Source organism: Miniopterus schreibersii (assembly GCF_964146895.1).
Source record: "Miniopterus schreibersii genome assembly, chromosome: 10".
Classification (NCBI taxonomy): Eukaryota; Metazoa; Chordata; class Mammalia; order Chiroptera; family Miniopteridae; genus Miniopterus; species Miniopterus schreibersii.
The window spans coordinates 13,413,785-13,439,720 of NC_138110.1; the positions used below are offsets into that span (position 1 = coordinate 13,413,785).

The following is a 25,936-nucleotide window of genomic DNA, read 5'->3' on the forward strand; positions in this document are numbered from 1 at the left end:
AACCTTGTAACTAAGTTTGAACCACGGAAAATGCCCCTTTTTCTCTGCCTTGGTTTCTCTGAGGAAGGGAAGATTGATCCGGGGGGGTGGACATCATATATCATGGCATGGGAAAAACAATCCCCGTACTTCTGTGCCAAAAGCATCAATCCTTTGCCTCAACGTATCATATAGATCTTGCAGGCGGCGGTGCAAGCACTTCATGTAATTGTTCGGCAGCGAGCCAACTTAAAAGCCGGCGCGTCTCATCTGTCACCCCTTTAGGCACTTAATGTTCCAGTTGTGAGCAGCACAGTGTACAGCAAATCGCCTCCCTTCCTATAGAGACCTTTCACTCCCAACGCTCAAATAATCTTTTGAAAGGAATTATCCGGCTTCCAGTGACCCTGCGATTCCCTTGAATGCCTCAGCCTCCTGACCTACTTTGAGCGCTGTCTGCGCCGCGCTGATCCCGGTGCCCGGCAGGCCGTTGGCGTTTCCCTCGCTTAGTGATTTAGTTATTTCCCTTCACCCTTCAGGTCTCAGCTCCAGCGTTACTTTCTCGGGGAAACTGCCGGCACCGTCTGTCTCCGCCGGTACCCACAGCCTGGCACAGTGGGCGTGAGCGCCTCTCCCGGGTGACAGGTGTCACAAACACCGTGTTAAAGGAATGCTGCTCCTCTCCAGAGGCCGTCAGCACTAGAAAGCAGAGACTGGGCCTGGTTATGATTATCAGCACCTCCTACGGTGGCTGTCAAAGAGCAGACCCTCAATAAGCATTTTTTTGAATGGACGAATTATTATCTTTCTTATTACTATTGTAATAACACAATAACAAATCTCATATTATAATCCTATTGTTGTTTGTTTTCTCTCTCCCCACAAAATCTTCCTAAAGCTTAGAAATAGACTAAAACAAAGTCTTAAAACTTACTTTTAGGAACTATATGAACCCATGAATTGGCTAAGGCTACCACTTGTACGGATACACTAAAGATTCAATGGTACAAGAAAGCATCTGAACCTCGGGGAGGCGGTCCTTGCCCTTCGCTCCTACGGGAAGGGTAAAGAGCAGATGCACGGGCCTGGCCAGCGTGCGCTGGTCACCAGCTGAACACGGCATCGCTAGACGTTGTTTCAAAAATACTCGTGAAAGACAAAATGTCAGGTGCAAGTATGAAAGATCTTCTGCAGGGCTGTTTTGAAAGAGGCAATGAGAAGAAGTACTTCCTCTGGACCTAAAATAAAATGCTTCTTACAAACTACCAAGTCCAGCCTATAGCTTTTTATCTACTTGTCATGTTTCCTGCCACCGCAGACTAGATGTCAGGGCGCCCAGGCCTGTCGCCCCACACGCGATGCGCACACCTGGGACCTGGCCCCTGGCCACAGTGCCCGTGGTCCGCGATGAGGGACAGAGGTGAATGTCAGTGACCTGAAGGGCACAAACATCTTCTGTGTCCCTGCTTTTTTCATTATAAAGAATAGCTTTGTTTTCCTTTCTAAAAAGCTGTTTCCCCTTGAAAGACTGAGAAAATGCCAGGAAGGGGTGACTAAGGAGACAGGAAAACCAGATGCGACCGAATGCCTGGCATCTCGGCTCGGATCCTGGAATGGAAAAGGGCCTTCACGGAATCCTGCAGAGAGCTGTGGTTTACAGCACAAGGTTTAATTTCGTAGTTTTGACCAGTTTACAGCGCCTGCCCAAGATGGGAACATTAGGGGCCGCTGGGTGACAGTAGGCAGGAATCCTCGGTACTATTTCTGCTCTCTTCTGTAAATGTAGAATTCCTGCAAAAGTGAAAGTTGTCATAATGTGAAAACAATAAAGTGTAGAACTCAAGAAAAGAAAAGGAAAGCTGTTTCCCTTTTTATTTTCTTTCTCGGAAGTTTAATGAGGTAAAGAGGCTTCAGAGGCCGTAGTCTAGGTTACGGAACGTTTTCTTCATCTAAAAACACAGCATTGCTTTGTGAAAACAAGAGACCGGAATTGCAGAGGGATGGGTAATTTATTTTACCATATCTTCCCTCACCTCTAAGTCTTGGTCTCAAGTACAACATTTATAATGTAACCTAAATAATGAGGCTGCCCATTACCTCAGGGTGCTTATTGTTAATAACTCCATAAAAATGAAACTAAAACAAATATAAAACTGTTTTTATACACTGAAGAGAGAAAATATATAAAAGATTTACTTTAGGAAACAATCTTTGAGGAGTAGGAAACTTTCTGCAATTGGAATTTTATTATTTTTCTAATAAGATTTTTCACATTTCTGTAGAAAATTGTTCTGTAGGCCATATAGTTCAGATGAAGGTTGCTAATCATAATAACCAACTCCTGAGCCACAGAGGAAAATACATGATTAAAGGTGAACCAATCACACACTGCCAACCCTGTCACAGAGATTAGGCCAGATATCACAGTAATACAATAGTAATAAAAATTCTCAAATGCTATGATGGGTCCAGCACTGTTTTAACATGTATTAACTGATATTAACCTTAACACTTTGGAGTCTCAGGCAAGAATAAAAATGGAGGCTACATTTTTTATATCGAATTTTAAGGTTATAAATAAAGCCTATGCCCAAGGTGTAAGGACTCACCCAAACCCAAGTTAGTGACAGAGCAGGTCTCCAGGGAACAGGGTACACAGGTTCTCCTCTCCTATACTCACATTTCCAGGTGATTCTGTCAGCCTCTCATAACCATATGACCTTAGCAGAAGGGGAGGGAGAGGCAACCCTTTCATCTGGGGAGCCCCATCAGTCCAGCCACCCCCTTTGGGGCACCCAATGCTAAGCAAAAGCAGCCACTCTGACTGCTTTGCCACATCCCCTGGTGTTGAGGGTCTTCTCCCAGAATTCCCAATTGTCCAGTTGGTTATTGATGTTTCAAAAACTTTTGTATGAGACGAAAGAAGGGAAAAAAAACTTGAAGTATTTTCAAGTTTGCACATGCAAAGCCCTTGTATTAGTTTGCTAGGACTGCCATCACAAAATATCACAGACTGAGGGACTTTAGACTAGATCTGGAGGCCAGAAGTCTGAGATCAAGGTGTCAACAGGTTGAGTATTTTTCTGAGGCTTCTCTCCTTGGCTTATAGATGGTCTCCTCCTTGCTGTGTCCTCATATGATCTTTCCTCTGCATGCTTGAACCTCTGGTATCTCTTTGTATGTCCAAATGTCCTCCTCTTATAGTCAGATTGGATTAGGGCCCATCTTATTGGCCTCATTTCAACTCAAGCATCTCCTTAAGACCCTATCACCAAATACAGTCACATTCTGAATAGGGGGGTTAGAGCTTCAACATATGGATTTGAAGGGCATACGATTCAGCTTATAACAGCCCTTTTCAGTATGAGATCCAGCCAAGGACTTCTCTTACCCAGGCCTATAGATGATACACATCTCATTTTAAAAGCTTATGATTATCCCCATTTTACAGATGAGGAAATTGAGGTGCAGAGTAGTTAAGTACCATTTCCCAGATCACAGAGGGAGTAGGCAGGCGGGCCAGCTCCAGAGCCTGTGCCTTAGGCACAACCCTCCAAGATCTCTCTATAAAAGAGCATCACATGACCCCAGCTAAGCCAGCGTTTCTTCCCAGGAGTCTTTGACTCTGAGATAAGAAAGTCCTTTCCTTTCTGATCCCAGAGTCCTACACTAATGAGCCTGCTCTTGACTGTTTCCACTACCCCCTGAAAAAACTTGCTTAAAAGAACCAAATCCTCATACACAGACAGAAGACATGGCAAATCACGAAGGTGTTGGAGGCATGGTCTTGGCTGGTCCTGCCCCTTTCGAAGCTTGACCAGTCCTCCTTTTGAATGCACATGCTAACCAACATTCTTCTGGCAAATCTTTTTGTTTGTCTGTTTATGCTTTTGTTTTTTTAGGCAGAGTCAGTATTTGTTGCCTAGAACCAAAATAATCTTGACTAACACCCAGGCAACTCAAAGAACCAGTATATCAACTTCAATTTCCTTTGGTGATGACCCCTCTTCATTCTTAGATCCAACAGACATACTTAAAACAAATCAGCTTTAAAAATGTCTCATTTAAATTAGTTGTTTTATTGTAAAAACCCTGTTTTCCTGGTCTCCCCTTAGGATTTTCAGTTAAAGAAGAGGAAGCCTATTTTAATGACTAGTGTGGAGCATTTTGGAAATCAGCTCTGTTCAAATGCTCACTTTTACTATTATTTTCTTTTGTCGTTACAGTGTGACACTTGGAGGCTTTAAGGAGGGATCATTAAGCTGTAATATGTCACTTGGCAAGAAAGAGTGAAAAACGTTCTATGAAATTCAGCGGTGCTACAAATGACTTGTAACACATACTGAGCAAAGCAAACGGCAGACTGCAGGTAGTTTACTTTTAAGATCCCCATGATCTGCTGGGGAAGAAGACATGATAGCAGTAAAAAGCAATAAGTAATTGGAATATGTCTTGGCGAGACATCATTCAAATTCTAGAAAATAATTCTAAATTAAAATGCCACCAACTGTGGCTACACATTATTAACTAGAATCAGTTGATTTAGGCGGAATGATCCACCTGGCTGGAGTGAGGACACGGCTTTAATGAAAATGCTTCAATGTGGCTGAAAACTCATTTTCATAGTCACAGATGGCTGGAAACTTAAAAAGCTAATCGTTTGATTTCTGTTTATTTTAGCTCTTTGTTAGAATCAATGTATTACTGTATGTGCAGTGTATTTCCGACACTGTGTTCTCCATCCGCAGAAGACACTATTCCTGCTCTCAGAGAGGGAGGGAAACTGTGTGGGCAAAAGACAAGCAGAGAAAAATTTTTGCAGCTCCCACCAAAACTGAGAATCTTTTACCCTCCTCAGTATCTTGAGTAGTTATAAATACATATTAGGTTCCCAATAAATGAAGGTTGATTGATCAATGTGTGAGAATATATGTAACAGAGCAAAATTTCCTGAAATCATTTGTCTGTAGTACCTGGTAAAAATCTCAGTATGCTGAACCAAAAACAGTTCATGAGAGTAGATGGGGGGAAGCTTAATTTTAAAAAGCACTAACTTAATTTACAGGACAATATACCTAACATTAATAAGCATTATCAAATATAGGAATAAAGCATCTCAAAGGTTATACACTCAACACAGTCTCTGCATCGATTCCCAGCTTCAAACCTAACATCATTCATTCATACTTGGCCAGTTGATTTCACAAACTGCTTGCTGGGATTTGGGGGTCGGGGGAGACTTGCCACTTCTTAAAGGAAGGTGGATAATCGTGATGCTACAACAGTAATCAAGAAAACTAATTTTTAAAATACATTTTAGAAGAATATCTCTGCGGTCACGAATTTTTCTCCAGCAACCCCCTATGAACACTTCATAGACACATAATGGCTACCTGAGCTTGGACAAGTGAGGTGATACCTCTGGGCTTAAACAGCTTCCGATAGTGATAATAATGGTGATAAATGGTAATAAAGCCAATACTGATACCTACCTCACGGGGTTCTTTCAGGGATTAGGTGAAATAATCTACTAGTGCTGGAACAATGCCCAGCCTACTGTAAGAGCTCAACAAATGAAACACCGTTTTGAGGGTGGAAATATAAAGAGTAACTACAGTGATATAACTCAGAGGGTGGAACTATAGTTGTGAGCTGATGTGGGGGCTTAAGCTCAGCCTTGAAGGAGATGGGTGGGTCCTGCCATGTGACCTCAGCTTCTATTTAAACTGTGCCTATCATGCCTTGTGCATAGTAAACATTTAACAAGTGTAGAATTAATGACAAAAGGATGCAGTATTGACCAAATTTGGAGCATTAAAATTACCTCAAAACAGAAGATGGGCAAGTTCTGGAGATTCTAGGCCAGTGGGCAGACTCCCCAGCAGCAGACCAACGCCCTCTCTCAGTACCCCGCTCTGACAAAAAGGCAGGTTATCAAGAAAGTCCCGATTGCCCTCTGTTGTAACCTGATAGATTGAAACCCTGATTTCTTCCCATCTACACTCATTTGATTCTGATCTTTCTACAGTAAATCCCCAAAGCAGCCTGTGTGGCCTCCGCCTCCACGGCCTCCGCCTCCACAATTCTGCTGCCACCCAGCCGCCCCGGCCACACAGACAGGTAGATGCACAGCTACGCTGACCTTCCTGAAAGCCACTCCTTGAAGGAAAGCGATGTTCCTTTCTGTTAGCGCATTTTTCTGTTCATCTGAAGCATTTGGGAAAGGCTTATGTTGCTGTTTCTGGTGAGGTTTGCGCATTTCTCTTGCTTTAAAGTATCAAGCCTCTTTCTGAACCGGTGCAGGAAAAAATCACCCAGGGTCCTGGCCAGTCTGGAAGTTTCTCACAAGGAGGATGGCCCCCCAGACAGAATATGCCCCAAGGTTTGCTTTCTAGAAGCCGCAAATTCACATAACACGGGCCTTGTCTATGCCACTCCCATGGAAAATTAGAGACCTCTAGAGTGAAAGCTGCTCCAGGAAAGGGCCAAATAGGTTCACTCACCCTAAGGAACAGCAGCTAACAAAGCCCATCTTACCGTCAGGCCAAGGGTGTCATAGGCTTGACAGGTATCAGGGAAGGAAAGTACATGAGTCCTATGCATGTTCAAGGCTGGAGAGTGAGAGAATAGTCCTTCTTATGGTAATTATAAACTTATATATGCTTATATGTATGATATATAAATAATATATAGCATATGATATAAAATGTTATATAAGATAATATATTATAAATAATATATAACTATTATAAGTGACACATTCACAGGCTAATCTTAGGGATAAAGGTGCTAATATTAATCATAATATTCAAGTAACCTCTGTCTAAGGACCATGTAGACAAGTCCTTCCCAACCAGATGTCAAAACATGCCAGGCCATTAAAACGAGCTGCTCATAATTAGACTTTGCCCTACAGCTTAGGATATAATTCTTCACCTTTCTGCTGCCCCTATGACATTTCCTCCTATGTTCTCAGTCCTTCAACACATCCTCCGTCTTTCATTAGTGAGACATTCTCAGCCTTACCTCATTTCAAGTTATAAAAGGATATTCCTGCTGCTACCTAGCTTTGTATTACTTCGGCAGCCAAATCAAAACAAATCACACATCTAATATTACAAAATTTACATGACTTGCCTTGGGAAGAAAAAAAAAAGATGCATAATTTAGGAATTCTATCTGCAAGAAAACTTACAGAGTCAAAATTGGGGTGGGGACACAAGACTATAAACATGATATAAAACCTAGAGCTAATTCATCAGATGACAAGCATGAAAATTCAAAAGCACATTGATGAGTTGATGGTTAGAAACACAAACAAACAAGTAAAAAACAAACACACAAAAAAACTATAGGGTTCTATTCCTTCTAAAGGTCAGAATCTCAAATCAATGATAAGGGATACCTCTTAGCACAGATGCTTGCCAAATTTCTTAAAATAGAGGCAATGGGCATGACTGGTGGACTAAAGCATTGAGTGATCATCAAATTCTATTTGTTGCAAAAAGTGATTGTATTTCTAGTCTACATTAATAGTGGTACAAGATTCAAATAAGGGACCTAAGAAAATAACTTTATGTTGCACCAAAACACTTGGAGTATTTTTGGTAGTTGTTTTGTGTGTATTTCACCTGTATTTTATAGTTTAGAAAAAAACAGCAAAGTAAACCATAAGATGCTGGAAGGAATTTAGCAGTGTGTTGATGATTCTTAGCCACGTTTGTTACAACTTCCACCTCTGAGGCATTTGTGGAAATGATTTATGCCTTCGATAGGAGTTACATTAGATATATTCTAAGTGCCTTATGTGTCTTTGGAATTTAATAACTGTAGTGCTGAAGATAAATATTTGAAAAATCCCAATGGAAAGGAGACTTGAACTAAATAGAGTGGCGGAAAGCCACAACTGGAAAAGCACAGAGCATCCAAGTATGAATCCAGCCAAATAACTGGTACCCTTTTTTCTCTCCCTCTTCTGTATTATGATGAAGTGATTCATCTGAGCACTTCTCAATCCAACATACTATGCTTACACTAGATAAAACTCTCTGGGTCAAAACTGTTTAAGTGTATTTCTATTTAGAAACAAAAAAAAAGTGTGTAAATTAAATATGCCACTTGCACAAAGGCAGCCCAAATAGCTCTTTTTCTGGAGTACTAATTCACTTGCCATAAGTATCTATCCGAGGCCCCCAAAGTGGCATGCATGTATTCACAGCAGGATTTGCCAAGATGATCCATCCGGGTAGTGAGAGAACTAGTGCTTTATTAGTATACTTTTCTAAAATTAAGAAAACATCATGGATAGGCATATGTCATATAGTCCAGCTTCAAAACAGAATCTAAGACAGAGTGGGAGTTTTACCAAAAGGGGGCACTAGAGGTGAGGCCTTAACTCCCTGTTTGTCATCAGTATTATAGGTGGGCTTCTGGTTAAATGTGTCTATAAAATGCCTTATTTCAACTATTTTAACTCAACCAATACAATATGGGAACATAGCTTAAAAATATGCCTACAAAGGAGCCACGGGTGACCTATAATATTTTTAATGAAAGTGCATGAGAACAATAAATGTCAGAACTGACTCTTTTCCTGCTGCTAAAACAAGCTCTTTCTTACCTACATTTGAGGCAAAAATATAATGAGATCAGACAAGATCACAACATGGCTCTTTAAAGTATGGATTTGCATCCACTGTAACTAATAATACACCTCACACAAGTGCATATTCTGCCTTCAAATAATGGCCTATGGTAGTTTAAGGTCATTACTATGAGCAAGAAATTTAAAAAGGAAGCCACGAGAGCAGCATGAATAAGGTTTAGTGGGAGACAAATAATGTTATACCACAAATGAAGAAAAAAGAAGTTAAATATTAGTTTTTTATTTTAGCCTAAATTTTTGAAATATCTACATTTATATTGTATAAAAACATACACATTAAAATATACACATTATAGATAATATAATATATATTGTATATACATACTAAAGATAGATCGAAATTGAAATAGTTATGTTAGGGGTTCAAAACATCAGCTGATAATATATATCACATACATACATATAAAATATATATTTGTGTGTGTGTGTGTGATAAACATTTACTTAGAAACTTGTGGTTTATCTACAAATGCTCGGTCATTACAGGGCTCTGAAACCCTAGTTAGCTTTGGAGCATTTAGATTTTTTCTTATTTATTTATGCAAGAGTCAGGTTTTCAGTTTATCATTTCAAATTTCATGGTGACGCTGCCTGGGTTTTATAAAATAGTAAAAAAAGAAACACATTTTTTCCACAAACTCGCTTTTTAAATAATGCCTTTTTTCTGCCATAGCTGATATTTACAAATATTTGAAAAGTAAACCAGACAATTTGTATTCTCAACTCTCAATGATTATGCTGCTATCAATCAAGTCTGAAACGCCCCAATGGCATTTTCTACCATATAAATACATCTAGGCCAAAGCGACAATCTCCTCTGTATTCATTATTGTTCTAAATTACAGATATTAAAGATACATAAACCATGAAGCCACATGGTGATGCTTCTATGTAGCACACTTCCCAACTGACTCAAATAAGTTGTGTTTATACATCTGATTAGAGAATTGGAAAAATAAACTAGCAGCTGATGCCAAAAAAGAGATGATACAATTGTATGCTTATGTATCATTATTTACTCATATTTCAAGTTTAGACAGGTACAAGTAGGTCAAACTTGAAAATAAAAGCTGTCAGTGTCTTTGGGGGGGGTGGGGTAAAGTAATCAATGAAACAACTTTTGTTAATTCCTGCACAGCTGAGTTGAAAGCATTTTCCAAATAATTAGACAACATTTAGTTGGCCTTGATGTTTTTGTTTTGAGTATTGTATTTGTTTGATTTTTTACTATATCACATTCCGTACCTATACTATGTACTTTTTAAATAGACTTGATTTTTTAAAGCAGTTTTAGGTTCACAACAAAATGGAGCAGAAAGTAGAGAGATTTCCTGTTTCTTTTTTTTAATCCAGAAATTTATTATGTATAACTGTCAGAAAAATTATTTCAAATTGAAATAGCCAAGAAAAATTATTGGTATTTTTTCAGTGCAGTGCTGGTCTTGACTACCCATTGACTAGGCAATTTTCAGTTCTGGAAGGACAAGAGGTTACCTTGTCTTTTGTCAAGACAAGAAGCAACTAACATCTGTCCAGAAGAACAAATAACACTAAAGATTATCATCTCTGGACCTGTTAGATATAAGCACTTTTACATGTAACACAGAAATCTTTTCCTAACCTTTATACTCCTAGCTTCTTTTTTAAAAAAAAATTATCTTTATTATTGAAAGTATTAGAGATCCCTAGGGCAAGGGAAGCAATGGAGAAATAAACAAATGGGACTGCATCAAAATAAAAAGCTTCTGTGCAGCAAAAGAAACCATCAACAAAATGGAAAGGGAGCCCACTGTATGGGAGAACATATATGCCAATGACACATCAGATAAAGGGTTAATATCCAAAATATACGACTTAACAAAAGGAAGACAAACAATCCAATTTAAAAATGGGCAGAATAGATCCAGAAATATAGAAGCATGGAACAGATTGACGAATCTCAGAGGGAAGGTGGGGGTCGGGGAGTGGGTGGGATGAGATTGGTCAAAGAACTTCTACCCATAAATGCAGAACTGGGGACACAGACAATAGTGTGGCAAAGGCGGGGGTGGGGGGATGCGGGTGGAGGAGGTCAATGGGGGGGGAAGGGGACATCTGCAGCACTTCCAACAATAACAATTTCCTGTTTCTTACCTCCCCTTACCTTCCACACACATAATCTCCCCCATTATCAACCTCCTCCGCCAGAGTGGTACATTTGTTACAACTGACGAACCTACGTTGACGAATCATAATCATCCAAGTCCATAGCTGACTTTATGGTTTACTCTTTGGGTTGTACATTTTATGGGTTTGAACAAATGTATAATGACATGGGCCCCCTTCACCTATGCGGGTGTCCTTGTTTGTGCCAGCGACTTCTGGGCATCGGTGCCATTCCCAGCTCCTCACACTCCCCATTCCAAGAGCTTGACTTCTCACGCCTTTGAATCCCTCGAGCTGAACGGCGGGTCCGAAAAGGTCTATGAGGCCTTCAAGCGTTCATCATCTCACATCAAGGTTCCCTGGGAGACAGAAAACTAGCACCTGTTGAGCGAGGATTTTCTACCTCCCCACTTTCCCTTGTTCCAAGCCAAGTCAAACTTATTTCCTAGATGTAGGTCATGCCCTTTGCCCCTCAGCTGCAGCTTTGAGGGAGGGAAGGAGAGAAAGGGAGAGAGAGAAAGGGAGAGAGAAAGGGAGAGAAAGGGAGAGAGAGAAACATCAAAGTGAGAGAGACACATTGGTTGGTTGCCTGCTGCAGGGATTGAACCTACAACCCAAATACGTGCCCTTGACTGGGCATCAAACCCTCCACCCTTTGGTGTGCAGGCCAACGCTCTAACCACTGAGCAACACTAGCTGGGGGAGGGTGCTGCTTTCTTTACTAAACCTGAAGAACTGTTTTATGTTGATTGCATAGTGCATTGGAGGACCCTAGAGTTGGCCACACCCTGTTCTGTGTTGTGCTTTAATGAGGATTCTGGCTCCATCTCCAGTTTCTGCATCCAAAAAGCAAGAGAAATTGCAGTTTTGATTTATCTCTAGCCCTGTTTTCTTGCTGACTAAAGCCCGTTTTTTTATTGTTGACATGAAGCCACTTTTGAAAACGGTGTTGGTGTTTCTGACTATAAAAACATAAAAAATGTGCAATATGCTGGGAAACTTATGGTGAACATTAAAAGCATTAAAGATAACCACTGCTAAAGTTTGATGCATGTCTTTTCAGTTTTTATCTAAGTAAAAATGCACAAGACTGTGCATGTGTGTGGATAGGGTGGTTTAGTTTGGAATCAGACTGAACACACTATTTTACATACCTGATTTATTGTCACTTAACAATATGTCTCCAGAAGCTACTTTTTATGACTTTTAACTAATAGAGCTGCAGTTATATAAGACAAAGCTATAGAACTTTCTGTAGAAGGAAGGTATGTTAAATTACTAAAGTATATTTTCTCTTGAAAAGCAGTCCCAGATTACTTTGGAGTTACAACTGGCCTCAGGAAGAGGAGTGGCTGATACAGACCTAAGAAAGGCAAAGTAAGCTGTGAGTCTCTCTCTTATTTGGCATGCGGCCTTGCGGAAGAAATGCCTGGCTGTGTGTTTATTCAAGGTCAACAAAGAGAAGCTGCACAAATTATGGAAATCATGGAAAGATAATTGGGGGCCCTTTTAGTTATCTTATGCCCATTGGCACAACATCTGTTCATCTATTAAACATTAGTGGAAAATTCTCTCTTAAGCCTTGTGCTGTGCTTTAGGGATGTAGAGGTGAACAAAAGAGACAAAGTACCTGCTTGAAGGAGCTTGTGTTCTGTAAAATTCTCTTTTACATATGCTTACTGTTCATGATCAGTCAGTGCAATTCACCTTTTGCCCTGAATAATGAGATTTTTGTTGCTCCTCCGGGGTATTTGATCAATAGTTTATGTTCAATAAATCATATTTGCTGACCCGATAGTAGCAAACCTGCTGAAGATGACTTCTGACTGCTACTGTTGTAGTGAGCCCAGTTATTAAGAACTAGAAAGGAGCAAGGGCAAGCCAAAGAGTCTATAAGATTGTTGTTAGTGCAGCTTTGCCAGGAAGCTGCAGTTTAACACTCCCCAGGTCTGTTGCCCACAGATCCCTGAGGGAAGGGACTAAATAGGGTGGAGAATAGATACATGCCTAGTAAAGTCTGGGTGACACAGGGAAGGCACTTGCCTGTCAATCACACCCGGGAACAGGTCACTGGCCAGATTAGGGGTGGCCACTGCAAACTTGGGAAGATTTGAGATGCTTAATCTCCTAAACAAAGGCATTAGTTCTCTTGCTGGTTCCTGCTCTTGGCTCTCTCCTGCCTCTTGGTTTGTGCTCCTGGTTTGCAGGCCTCTCAGTCTCCTGCATTTGCCACCAGCCTAATGCTAACCCGGACCCAGCTCCACCGTGGAACGGAAACCTTGGATACTGGCTTTGGGACTGGCTTTAGAAACTGAGGGATGTAATTTCATGAAAATAAAGCTTTCTACCACATCTCACCTTCCCGTGGGGGCCTCCAGAAATGCTTATGCCAACAGCACCCCATGAACCCCACTCCCACTAGCAACAGAGAAAGGCCATCCACACATTTCTCCAATAACATGATGTCTAAAAATAATTGTATAAATATATTTTTCTAATAAAATGTTTTTCCTCTCATCATTCCCTCTGACCAAGATAGAATTAACAAAGCTCATTATTTTTGTTCAACTCATTTTTTTAAAATATGTTTGTTATTAATCATTTTCCTCAGGATATTTCATCCAGCTTCTGGTCACCACCAACCAGTCTATTGCCTCTCAATACATCTTCCAACTCCAAGACCTTTGAACTTTGGGAGCACTAACAGACTTCCTAAATATTTTCAAAGAAATACTTTAAGAAATAGAACCTGAGACAGCTCACTATCAATCAGCAGACAATATAACATGTTAAAAAAAACACCAAGCTGAGAAGACAATTAATGGAATCAGGCAATCGCCCATGACATGCATCAACCAAACACATGCTCTGGGCAAGTTCACCTTCTGAATCCCTGTCTGTCTTCCAGTCACCTTATAAATATTTCAAATAAAGGACTGCCCACTCCTTCTAAGATAACCTAGTTTTTCTCAATTGCCTTTTATTCTTTTTTTTTTTTTTAATTATTAAGCCTAAATTATTTAGTGCAACACTCCTAGTGAGGAGCCTGGTGTAACATCTCTCAGCCGCTTTTATGTAAGTAATAGATTAATAACACAGGCCTCCTTGGGAAGCCCAGAGAGAGAAACGCTCTGCCCCAAAGTGGCCAAGAGAATGGTCCATAGAGAAGGGCAGGCATGTGTGCAGACAGATCAGGCTGGCACCCCCATGAAAACTAACTTGAAAACCGCTGGGACTACAGATAGTGGTGTGAGTTTCTGAGGTGTTAGTGGCAAATTTAAGCCATTAGTAGCAAGTAAGAGAAGAAAAGTAAGCTTTTGATTTTTCTTACTGGGGGACCTTGTCTATCCCTGTCTTCTGCCAGCGTGTGTTGGAAAGAGGGGAGGAGACGGGTTGGAATTAGAAATGTCAATGCGTACTTCACAGGTCCGATTGCTAGGGTAGGTCAGGCCTTGAGATCACAGTGGAGACAGGAGTCTTGTCCAGCACTCAAGGCTTTTCTGTTTGGGGTTCCCTTCAGCCCAGAACTGGTACTGAAGTTTAGTTCAGTGTCTACTGCCTAGTGTCATTCTGAGAAAGACATGGTCTCCATTTTCATAAACAAAATCTGGTAAGAAGGACATATTTGTAAACAAATAAAATGATGCTGCGTAATGCACACAAAAAGCAAAGTCTGTATAAGATATACAAGTGACACATTGGAGAAAGCAATGAACACAGTCTGGGGATGGGAGGGGAGCACTTCCTACAAAAAGCAATGCTGAAACAGGGTTTTACAACCAACAAGGTTTTCCAAGAAGACAAGAAGGAGCTCTGCATTCTAGGAAGAGGTCAGAATGTGTGCGACTGCATGGTGCATGGTGAGAATCACAAAGATTGTGGAGATGGCTCCAACATTGGCATGGAAGAGAGAGCGAGGCTCCAGGCAGGGCCCAGGGCCCAGAGGGCTTGAGAAGCACATGAAAGAACTTTGGCTTCATCTTGCAGGCAAGAGGAATCTGCAAGATGAATTACTTAGAAATTGTACTTAGAAATTTAAACTTGAGAAAAATTAATCATAGTATGAAATATAGATTTGAAGGAATAAGACTGGGAATTATGAAATGAATAAAGCGGTTATTAAAATAAAAAAGCAAGGGAAGCAGGGGGTTGAGAACTGCAGGAGCTAATCAGTGAGAGCATAAGATAGGAATTCAGAAGCAAATGTGCTATCAGAGAGGTAAAATCCACAGCAGACCAACAGAGTGGCCAAGAGCATGTCGGTAAAAACTGGTTTCAGGTTCAGTGTGCAGTAAGGACGCCTGTGTCCCTTCCCTGATGTATGATTAAGTGATTTCCATTTACCTTGGGGTCATTTCTTAAGGAATATAACTGCCCATGGCTCTGGCAGCCACCAGGCTCTACAGGCAAGTCCAGGACAGCAGCTGAGGCAGTGACAAGGACACTCTGCATGTATACGTGAGCGAAAAACACTTGGAGAGCGCCTCACATCATTGCAAAGTACATAAAGACATACGTATTAACATTTGTTATGAATTAATAAAAAGAATGGGAAGGGATAGGTAAGATACAAACACATGGTTCTTTCAAGCCACGGAACCAAACGTTCTGGCACAGCCTGGGACTGAAGCCTTGCTCTGTGCTTAGCCGGCACATCTGTCACTTGATCACAGGCCCCTCTTGCTCAACATCACGGCCACCACGTGTTCCCTTCTCTTCTCCTGGGGCTATGGTGCAGGGGTCTCGCACTCCTTACCAGGCAAACCTGATGGGATCTGTATCACGGGGGATTTATTTATTTCTGCTGGCTTTCCCTCTCTTCTGTATTTGGGTAGAAGCATCAGTTTAATGCACCAAAAGATGCTTCCTCTTGTTTGAGAATCAGTTCAGGTTCGTATGGCCAGGCATGTTGCGGAAAAGAAAAGCCTGAGGCCAAAAGAGAGACATGAAAAGTGTTAAAAAACAAAATCACAAAATTCACTCTGCACATTTTTACATACAGATAAAAAATATGTATCTTTTGCCAGGGTAATTTGCTTTATTGATTCATTGACATACAGTATTAATATTGAAATGGCAATTTACTTAATGTTAATTAATTAATCATTTTTCCCTTGCATTCCCATTCGTTTCAAGGTTTTTCATTTCTTGTGTCTAGTCTCTAGAAACGCTTGGATTGTTTTTTTTAAGTCTAAGTCCTTTGGAGAGGAGAGGGGTCGCCTGTGAAGCACTGGGAGAAGTAAATTGATGCTCCTGAGGGCTCCAAAGGAACCCAAGCCCGAGGCTCCAAAGGGCGTCCGCAGAGCAGTGCAGGCCTGTCCTGTCTCCCACTGCGTCTCCCCTGGGTGCTCAAACCTCAGTGGGGGCTTCTCTGGAGCACCTATGGAGAGTCAGCCCTGGGCACCTAGGTTCCTAGACATGCCAAAGATGACAGTGTGTCCCAAAACAGGCAGGGCCACAAAACTTAAAGAATAAAACTCAACAGGCGGGAAAATGGGGTGAATCATCAATGATCAGTAGGGCCCCAAGACCCCTCCCTGGAGCTGTGGCCCTTCCCAAGCCCCAGGACCTCAGGGTGGCCTTGCAAAAAGGAACCTTTGCCAGTGGGGCCCAACATCAGAATTAGGCTTATTTCAAGAACATTTTTTTTTTTAATAAAAATATATCTTTATTGACTTCAGAGAGAGGAAAGGAGGGGGAGAGAGAGATAGAAACATCAATGATGAGAGAGTCATTGATCGGCTGCAGCCCGCAACCCGGGCATGTGCCCTGACCGGGAATCGAACCCTGATCACCTGGATCCTAGGCCGACGCTTAACAGCTGAGCCACACCCGGCCGGGCTCAAGAACATTTTAATGTGCGCTTTGCTAACTGAGCTTGTGGATTGAGATTTATATCCACTAGAACTCTATTAGTATGGATTCCAAATTGCTTTTCTAGAGTTTCATCTTATAGTAATAAAAATATTTTTAACTCTTAGCTAAAAAAAAAAAAATCTTAGAAGCTGAAGCAAAACTTCAATTTTAAAAAATAATAATAAAGTATATATACTTGTCAAGAGAAAGTCAAAACTCTCTTTTATATGACTCCTATCTCTTTTCTTCCTAATCTCATTAATTTTTATTTTAATAAAATTTAGCTTAAATATGTGGTTGAGTTCTTCAAAATAATAAAGGGTTAAGAAATGTAAACACTATCACTTGATACAAGACATAAACAAACTGTGAGTGTTTTATACAGTTAAGGGCACCATGAACTAAAATAATAATAAACAGTCCACAGCTGCTACATGGTCAGTGCCTAGAAAAAGAATTTATTGCTCAGAATTATTCATTCTAAAAAATTTATTGCAACTGCTCAAGGAAAAAGTTTATGTTGGATCATTCCAGATCACATGGAAAATAACGAATGTTTGCTAATCCTATGATTTGAAAACAGTTTACATCAATAAATATCAGACCTCTGCAAACATTCCTGGTTATACCATCCCCAGGTGTCAGATCAATGGTGTCAGTGCCCTTTAGTATGGAAAAAATGGGCAAAATAAGAACACTTGCCATATAAGAATTTATTCTTATTAACATTTTCTCTTTATTAAGACACTCCCTTTACCAAGGAGCTAAACATTAAAGGGAGGGCAGAAATTAATTATTACATTACTTTATCACAGCAGCAGCTTTTTTTAAAAGGAAAAGCGATGAATTAAATAGCATCTTGCCAGGTCAATAGTTACCCTACCCTGATAATTGTTTTGAAGAATTCTGCTTTTCCTTTGTCTTTTTACCCTGTTTTATTTCTTCCCCAGTTTTAAATTAGGGGAGTGCCAGCCCATATTCTAATTGCCATGTTGCTATGCAAAAGCACAGTCAAGTTTGGGCTTGGCTTTTCCACTTGACCTTAACAACACTTAAATAAGTCAATCACCTTTGCAGCTCCCAACAGCCCTGCAGGTCCTCATTCCTGCCCTTGCAAATTAACCCCTTAGGAAGACACCAACATTTGGACTTGGAAATGGTAGTGGAAAACTACTCAGACTCTTAGAGGTAAGTCAAACAAGGTTTCTAGAGGGAGAATTATATTCATGCACTCATTTGAAAATGAATTCCCTTACGTGTAGGGCCTATGGGTTTATGAACCCACTGGTAGGTCTTTGAGGGCTCAAGGAAAGCTAGGATAGCAACATATAAATGAAATGTATGTCTGCTGTTAAATTGGTTCAAGCATATTTAGTTTTGTTTCAGTAACCCTCTCATACATATGAGTACAGACTGAAAACAAATCCAGGGTGAATTAATGATTTGCATATGAATATGTACTGTTTAAACAGTTGAGTAAATGTGTGTGTACCTATGCACAGGCATGTTTACTCACACACACCGAAAAATCTCTCTCGGGCTGAAAGTGAATGGTGGTTCAGATCAATCACGTACAAACTAATGCTGATCCGGGACAACCTATTACATCCTGCAATCAATCCCTGAAACAGCAAAAGGCAGGGAGCAGAGAGAGGTAACATCCAATTGGATGATTTCATTGCAAGAATTCCTACCAAGGGGACAGCAGCGAGCCCCCCAGGACAGATGTGGTGTCACACTTACATGTGCATCCTTATATCTTGCCAGTGCCTAGTACACCATCGTCACTTAACATCTGTTACAGTGAGTAAATCCAGAGACATTTGGGGAGGAGGGGGGAGAAAACAAGAGCATTCAATGGCTTATTTAACATAAAGTCTTAAATGAAGGATTCTCAAATTTTTGAAATGTAAAAATTGAAAAGTAGAGTTGGTTCCAGGAGAAAATGTGTTGATATCTGCAATGGTCATTTTTATGTGTCAACCTGGCTAGTCCATAGTACCCACTGACTCAAACAGGAATCTAGGTTTTGCTGTAAAAGTCTTTTGTAGAGGTGGTTAACTTCACTGTTTTTTTTTTTAAATATTGCTACTATGATAAAATAATGTAACAATGAATTACTGCCCTCCCTTTAAGTATGTAGCTCCTTGGTAATATAGACTGCCTTCATCAAGAGAAAATGTTAATAAAAAATAAAGTTTTACAAGGCAGATGTTGTTAATATAGATATTAGCATAGTCGCTCAGGCATAAGTAACCCAAAAATCTTTTAAAATGGTAATATGGCTAATTTTAATTTTCAAATGTAGCCTAGACTCAAGCCACTGAAGTATTTATAACCAAGTCGCAGCGGTCAGCTTTATATATTTAAGGCATTCACACTTCCACTGCTTTATGGAACAGTCTGAAGACCAAAGAAAGACCACCTCATTATAAAGTGATGTTTGCTTGAAAATGTCAACTTCCAAAAGGACATTGTCACAGGAATTCTCACTATGACACTGCATCAGTCAAGTCTTCCAGAACCTCCTTAATCTGACCAGCTTGGGGCGTGTTGATTTTGGCACCATCTGTTGGAGGTTGCTGTAGGCTTTGCATGTTCCAGGACTGAGCTGAGAGTTAGACAGCAGGGCTAATGACATCTAGGAATAGGTCTGGGAATTATTAACAGGATGATGATATTTGAAACGAGGAAAAGAGAATGCATTTCTGAAAGTGAAAGTGGCAGTGATCAAGCCAGTGTGGAATCAGTCTGACCCAGAGTGGCATCTGTCTGGGGAAAACTGGGATGTGTTTAGTGAGCGGGAGGCAGGGGACATTCTGAAAGTAGCTTCAATGTTTTCTGAGCTACTGAGAGAGAAAGAGAGAGAATAAGAGGAATTTTAAGTTTTTCTATATGTATTTTGAAAGGAATCTCTCATTCTTGTGCTACACAAAGACCAATATTTTTTCGACATAGGACTAATGATTCTTCTTATTTTAATGCCATGCCGAAATAGGTCACAAAAAGAGGTGACTGCTTTCAAGTACCACTGTTTTCAAATTTTGGGTTGTTTCCCAAGATATGTGATTTTCACAAAGCTATTTCAATCTCAGACACTAAAATTCTACTCATCAGTAATGATCTAACTTAAATGTCACCTCCTCCACCAAGCACCCCCCATATTCCTATTAAGATACAATTCTCCTTTCTTTGTTGTAGTCATTAGAGATAATCACAAATATTCTGGTTCTTTGTTTATAGGCACATGATACAATCACACTGGCTCATCCCCTTGAAGTCAGGCCGGTCACGTAACTGATTTTGACCCAACAAAATGCAGGCCGAAGGCATGATTTTCTCATGCTCAATCTTTAACCTGCCACACACCAGTAACTTTCCTGATGGTAGAACCTCCCTAAGACTGGGTCCAACAGTGAGAGCACATGGAGCAGAGAGTTCAGTAGACACATGAGGAGCACATTAATGTGTATGAAAAATAAACATGTCATTATAGGCCATTAAGATATGGGGCGTGTTTGTTACCCTAGCATAACCTAGCATTTCCTGACAGATAGACCATTCCTGTGAAGCTCTCTAACAGAACTCGTCATTTTCTGCTTTATAGCTAAACTTATTGGAAAACATTTCTTATACTCAAGTGTATAAGAACTTTGAGGGCTGTAGTATTTCATATATGTCTTATTATTTCTCATTGTGGTGAGCACATCATATGGGTAAAAATTAGTGAATGGAGAAATACATAGTAAAGATATTATTTATAATACTTATTATAGCTATTTATTATTACTCTGACAACAAAATTACAGTGAGTTAAAACTCTACATAAAGTGTTTTCTTAATGTCTTGAGTCTTTCTAACTGAGGCTCTGTAACTATGAACCCCCATGATCTTTATTTAAAAGTAGTTGCTGAAGTTACCCACTGAGGCAACCTTGCAGAGATGATTATATGACTGTCCTAGCACCCATGCAAGCAATCAAGGAAAAGCCATTTGAAAGTAAATCTCAATAAACGTGAGAAATGCTTACTAAAGGAGGGATCTGTAAGAATCTCCAAAGAGTACCTAAAAAGCAAGCTTTAAAAGAAAACATGAATGTAATAAAGTTCACCCAATATTTCACTGGTTTTGAGCTTATGACTCAAACATCAGATTTACAAATTAAGACTGAGCTTTTGGTAAATAAAATAAAATTGGTAAATTGAAACCTATCTTGATCATTTTATTACAAAAATAAATGTTTGGTGATGAATGCCATGCATCAGCTAAATAAGTTTTCCTTTTCTTTTCTTTTTTTTAATCCTCAACTGAGTGTACGTTTTTATTGATTTTGGAGGAGAGAGGGAGAGAAACATCAATGTGAGAGAGCAACCTCAGTCCGTTGCCTCTTGTACTCCCCCGAACCGGGGATCGAACCTGCAACCTGGGCATGTGCCCTGACGGGGAATCAAATCTGCAATCTTTCTGTGTACGTTCGATGCTCCAACCAACTGAGCCAATTGAGTTGCTGAACAACTCAGTTAATACCAAACTTGTAGAAAATCACAAAATAGCTTCAAGTCAAAAGGTAAAACTTCTACTTTAATTTAGTCTGTTTCATCAACAACGCTCATAAAGACAAAAGTTCCTCAGATTAAAGGCGAAACCTAGAGGACAGACAAAAACAATGTGGGAAACAATCACTTGTTATCTATAATTAAATAGTCCCAGAGCCACTCTTTCCTTTTCTGAAACAGAAATAGATTAATATTGCCACCAACAGTCTGTACTTTGAAAATTTTTCCTTCAATTATTAAAGTCAAGTTTTTAGTGTTTTATAACTTATAATAAATAGGAGAAATTATCTTGTTACTGAAATATTTTTTTAAAAACTGACCAGCCCTGGCTGGTGTGGCTTAGTTGGTTGAATCACTGTCCTGTACACTGAAAAGTTTTGGGTTCGATTGCTGGCCTGGTCACATAGCCAGGCTTCAGGTTCGATCCCTAGTTGGGGCAAGTGCATCAGAGGCAAATGACTGATGTTTCACTCTCACATCAATATTTCTCTCTCTCTCTCCCTCTCCTTTCCCTCTCTCTAAAATTCATAAAATCATGTCCTCAAGTGAGGAATAAAAAGTAAATAAATAAATAAATAAATAAATAAATAAATAAATAAATAAAAAGATGACCAGACACCATTCTCTAAAAATATGCCTTGTTCTAAATTAGATTTCTCTTGAAGTCCGCACATGTTTGTATTAGGTCTCACTGCATCTAGCAACCCGTTTTTGTACCTGGCAGATGCCATGCCAGAAATGATCCTCTCCAACCACACACCTGTCGGCATCTCTTGGGTTTCATTTGGTAAACTGATGAAGTGACGATCCTGGGAGATGACCCGACAGCATTCACTGGAGCCGGCCTCAACTCTTCCATCAAGACGCTGGCCAGGCCCACAAGCCGGGTGTTTCCACCAAAACCTCCCCAGCAGCAGGCCGTTCCTCTGCCGTCCAGACTATTCAGCAGGAAAAAGAAAGCAAAGTAAATTAGGAAGAAAACAAAGAGTCGGGGAATGACATGGGCCTGGAGTTTGGGCCACGTGTTTTACCCAGGATGTTCAGTAGAGCTGGCTCTGCTAAATCGTTGATGTTGGGTGCCTGACGATTGAATACTTGGTTACCCAAAACTGCATGGAGCAAAAAAAGGAGATGTCCTGATGCAGGTGGTGTGTGTGGACTCAAACCCAAAACAGCACCAGCTATAGATTTTCATTATTTCCTAATCCCAAGACATTGCTCATGAGCAATTCTTAAACCTTGAATAACTTATGGAACTGGGGAAGAATGCCAGGGATAGCAGCAGTTTTTTTTAAAGGCAGAATTTCAAAAGAAATGGAATTAGCACAATAATATCTCAATTGTGCTCAGTGACTTTTTTTAAACCCTTTATAGATTTTTTACAATATGGAGAAATACGTAAGAGTAATCATTCCCCGTGCGCTGCAGTAAATAACCGGCTCTGTGAATACCTCTGGGCTGTTTTCTTAGCAAAAGGTTCAAGTACACACACATACACATATACACACACACTTTTTTTTTTAAAACCAGAGTGTGGGTGTGCTGTTTATGTTGTTAGGCAGGTAGGTGAATCTTTTATTCTAAGATAACATTTAATGAATATCTTCCCAAGTCAAAGAAAAAAAGTCAAGGTAAAAAAGATATCTTTTTTTTTTTTTTAGTTTCAATTTTCTTATGAGTCATGGGCAGCCCAAATGCTTCCTGTTTTTCTTCCATTACCCTTGATTAATTTCAAGCAGCCCCCTCAGAACTATGAGTTAAAAAACACTTTTTCTTATTCTTTCTTAAAGCTCCAAACAAAAAAGGCTTGAAAACAGTGGTCATTCCTAGCAGAATGAATTGAGGTTCATTAGTATCTTTTCTAGTTGTCCCTCTTTTTCTGTAGCAGCCAAACCTAGTCCCTCGTGGCAGGATCCTTCCACCACAGGTCAGAGGCCCAGTCATGCTGGGCCTGCTGTGGCGTCGCTGGCCCCCTTTACTCAGGAAGGGCTCTGGTAATCAGGTTTCCTTGTGTCCAGTAATGAAGTTAAAAACATATGGCTGTTTTGACTTTGTAAGCAACAAATAAATCTCTAAAGACATCTATTCACCGCGAAGGAAAAAACTATAAATTCAGTAGCGCAAATTACTTTTTATTTCTTTAAAATCAAATTTCTAAATGCCCTATAGTGATTTTTATCCTCAGCACTTGTGCTCTGAGAAATTTTTCTTTAAATCCCAAAGTTAAAAGATTGTTTGAGGTGCGGAGGTTATATCAAAATTTCTTTTCATTTTTAATGGGAAATCTTTCTCGTAAAATACATATTGTAAAAAGAGTGAATAGTTTCCTAGGTACATATTGTTACAATAGATGGCCCCTTTTCTTTCTTCTGCAAAATCAAAGATGATATATAAAGCTGAAAGCTCTAAGCAACAAATCTGGAACAACCATGAATCTAAATTGTATGAATCAAAACAGTTACTACCATCAGAATATATTTCAAATCAGTGTGTTACACATTAGGAATAAAATCTTAAACCCTAGAAAATTCCCCTCTGTAGACTTGAAAGTTATACTAGAAGACTGATAGAAGACACTTCTTTCTATACATCAGTGCTTATAGTACTCACAGTATATAAATACTTATGCATATAAAACAGGACAACAATGCATCTGGGCTGCCTGTCACCACTTGAGCCAATTAAGCAGAGACAGGGTTGACTCCTATATGAGAGTTTATTACAATATTGGCAACATGGGAGAGCAGTAAGGGTCATCCATGAAAATCTGCTCTGCCACCCCCATAAGCCAGCTACTTCTATGGGGTAGAAAGACAAAGATCACATGGGAAAGTAGGAATTACAGGCCTGGGGAAGTAGGCAAGGTATGGTGGTTACAGGTTACAAGCAAGGTGGGCTGGGGGTCGCAAAGGGCGGGTGCCTCCAGGATTCCATTGTTTCGGGAACAAGATTGTTAATCTTTCCATGATGACTGGCAGTTCTCAGAAAAGGAGAATGGACCACATTCCAAGGGTAATTCCCACGTCCCAGGGCGCACAACTCCCAGCCAGGTTAGAAAGTGCTTCTTCTAATTAGAACAGAACAATCACACTTAACAGAATATGATTCATATTTCTTATAACGATAGCTAACAATCATGGTCAACAGAGCACGATCAATATCTCTGCCCCTAACACATATAAGTACTTCTTTATAGAAATACTCCAGCCAATAAATGAAGAAAGAATGATAGAATTGGAATATCGTTATTTTGCAATATCTAATGATTGATAGATCTAGTTAATAATCATCAACGACTGCTAACATCACATTAAGATTCAACCAGATATCATGTACCACCAATTTAAGAAAACACTGGAAAAAGAACTATGCTGAGTAACGCTGTAGAGATAGTATCAGAAAAACCCAGAATATAAAAAATTCTACATCAAATAACATTTTCAATAAAGAAATTGAGAGAAAAGAAATGGAAGCTTTTATAGGTTAAAAACAATTAAGGTATAGCCACCAAATTACAAACCTAATCCACCTAATTACAAACCCTAAGTCAAACAAATAAACAGGAAAAAAGTCACAGAAAAACACTTTAATGTGGCAGCTCAAGCAAAGTAATACAAGGATTGAAGTAGTCATTACGTATAAAACACTTAGAACAGTATCTTGCACATCGCAAGTATTTATTAAATGTTAACTACTGTTATTATACAGGGTGTCCCAAAAAATGTATACACAATTTAACAGCTGATAGCTCAATTTTGAAAACAAAATGTATTTTTACAAACACTCCCTTTATAATTACTCAAAGTGTGTATACATTTTGGGGGGACACCCTATATTAAATTGAAATATTTCATTTGTGTTATTTGCATGACTCCACATAGCACCAATAACCATAATAAATGGGAAAAATGAAACTATAATTAGGAAGTTGGTACATTTTACCAAGATTAAATGATTTCTCTAGTTTTAAGGAGCTATCATAAAATTATGATATAAATTATGATAAAACATTTCATAAAATGATTACTTAGTTATAAAATATGCCATTTGCTTGCATGTATTTTTAAATGAAAGCATGATAAACTGAATTGCATTCAGTTACCAAAAGATTAATGTGTAAATTAACAGAAGAGCCTCAAGATAACTCTCAGAGTCTTATTTATAGTAGTTGATTTATGCCCTGAAGAACTTCAGTCTCTTATAAACTAACTTACATCACCTCATTATATTTAGCTCTGGCATTCGGTTATTTTATTTATTTTTTACAAAATTATAATTCTGATCCTCTTTTCTCTATACTTGAAAATAAAACCACAGAGTGTGTTAGGAGCTTTACGAGGAACTGAAGTTACCCTTGACTTACACCATTATTTCTCTAGAGTAAAAGGACTTTGAATATTTTACCACTTTTTCCATTTCACCTGTTTTTGGCTATTAGCTAATATTTTAAACATTAAAATTAGGCACATGGAACAAAGTGAAAATTTTAGCACTCTATGAAATCTTGCCATTTATAATGAGATTTTCAAAAGTGAATATTAGTTTAGGACAGAATAATGTTTACTTACGAGAATGAAAGCCCTAGAAAAGGTGTTACAATCATAAGCATTTTTTATTTTTTTTATTTTTTAAATATGTCTTTATTGATTTCAGAGAGAGGAAAAGAGAGGGAGAGAGATAGAAACAGTGATGAGAGAATCATTGATCAGCAGCTTCCTGCATGCCCTCTACTGCC

General features: G+C 39.4%; 1 pseudogene across 1 annotated transcript in view; it reads left to right on the plus strand.

Moving 5' to 3' along the window:
- Window positions 1–1,337: 1,337 nt before the first annotated feature.
- Window positions 1,338–25,936, plus strand: part of LOC308562836 (riboflavin kinase pseudogene) — a 104,166-nt pseudogene continuing 79,567 nt past the window's right edge. The window contains exon 1 of the transcript in view: window positions 1,338–1,399. The product of the transcript in view is annotated as a riboflavin kinase pseudogene (transcript). The remainder of the gene's footprint in view (window positions 1,400–25,936) is intronic.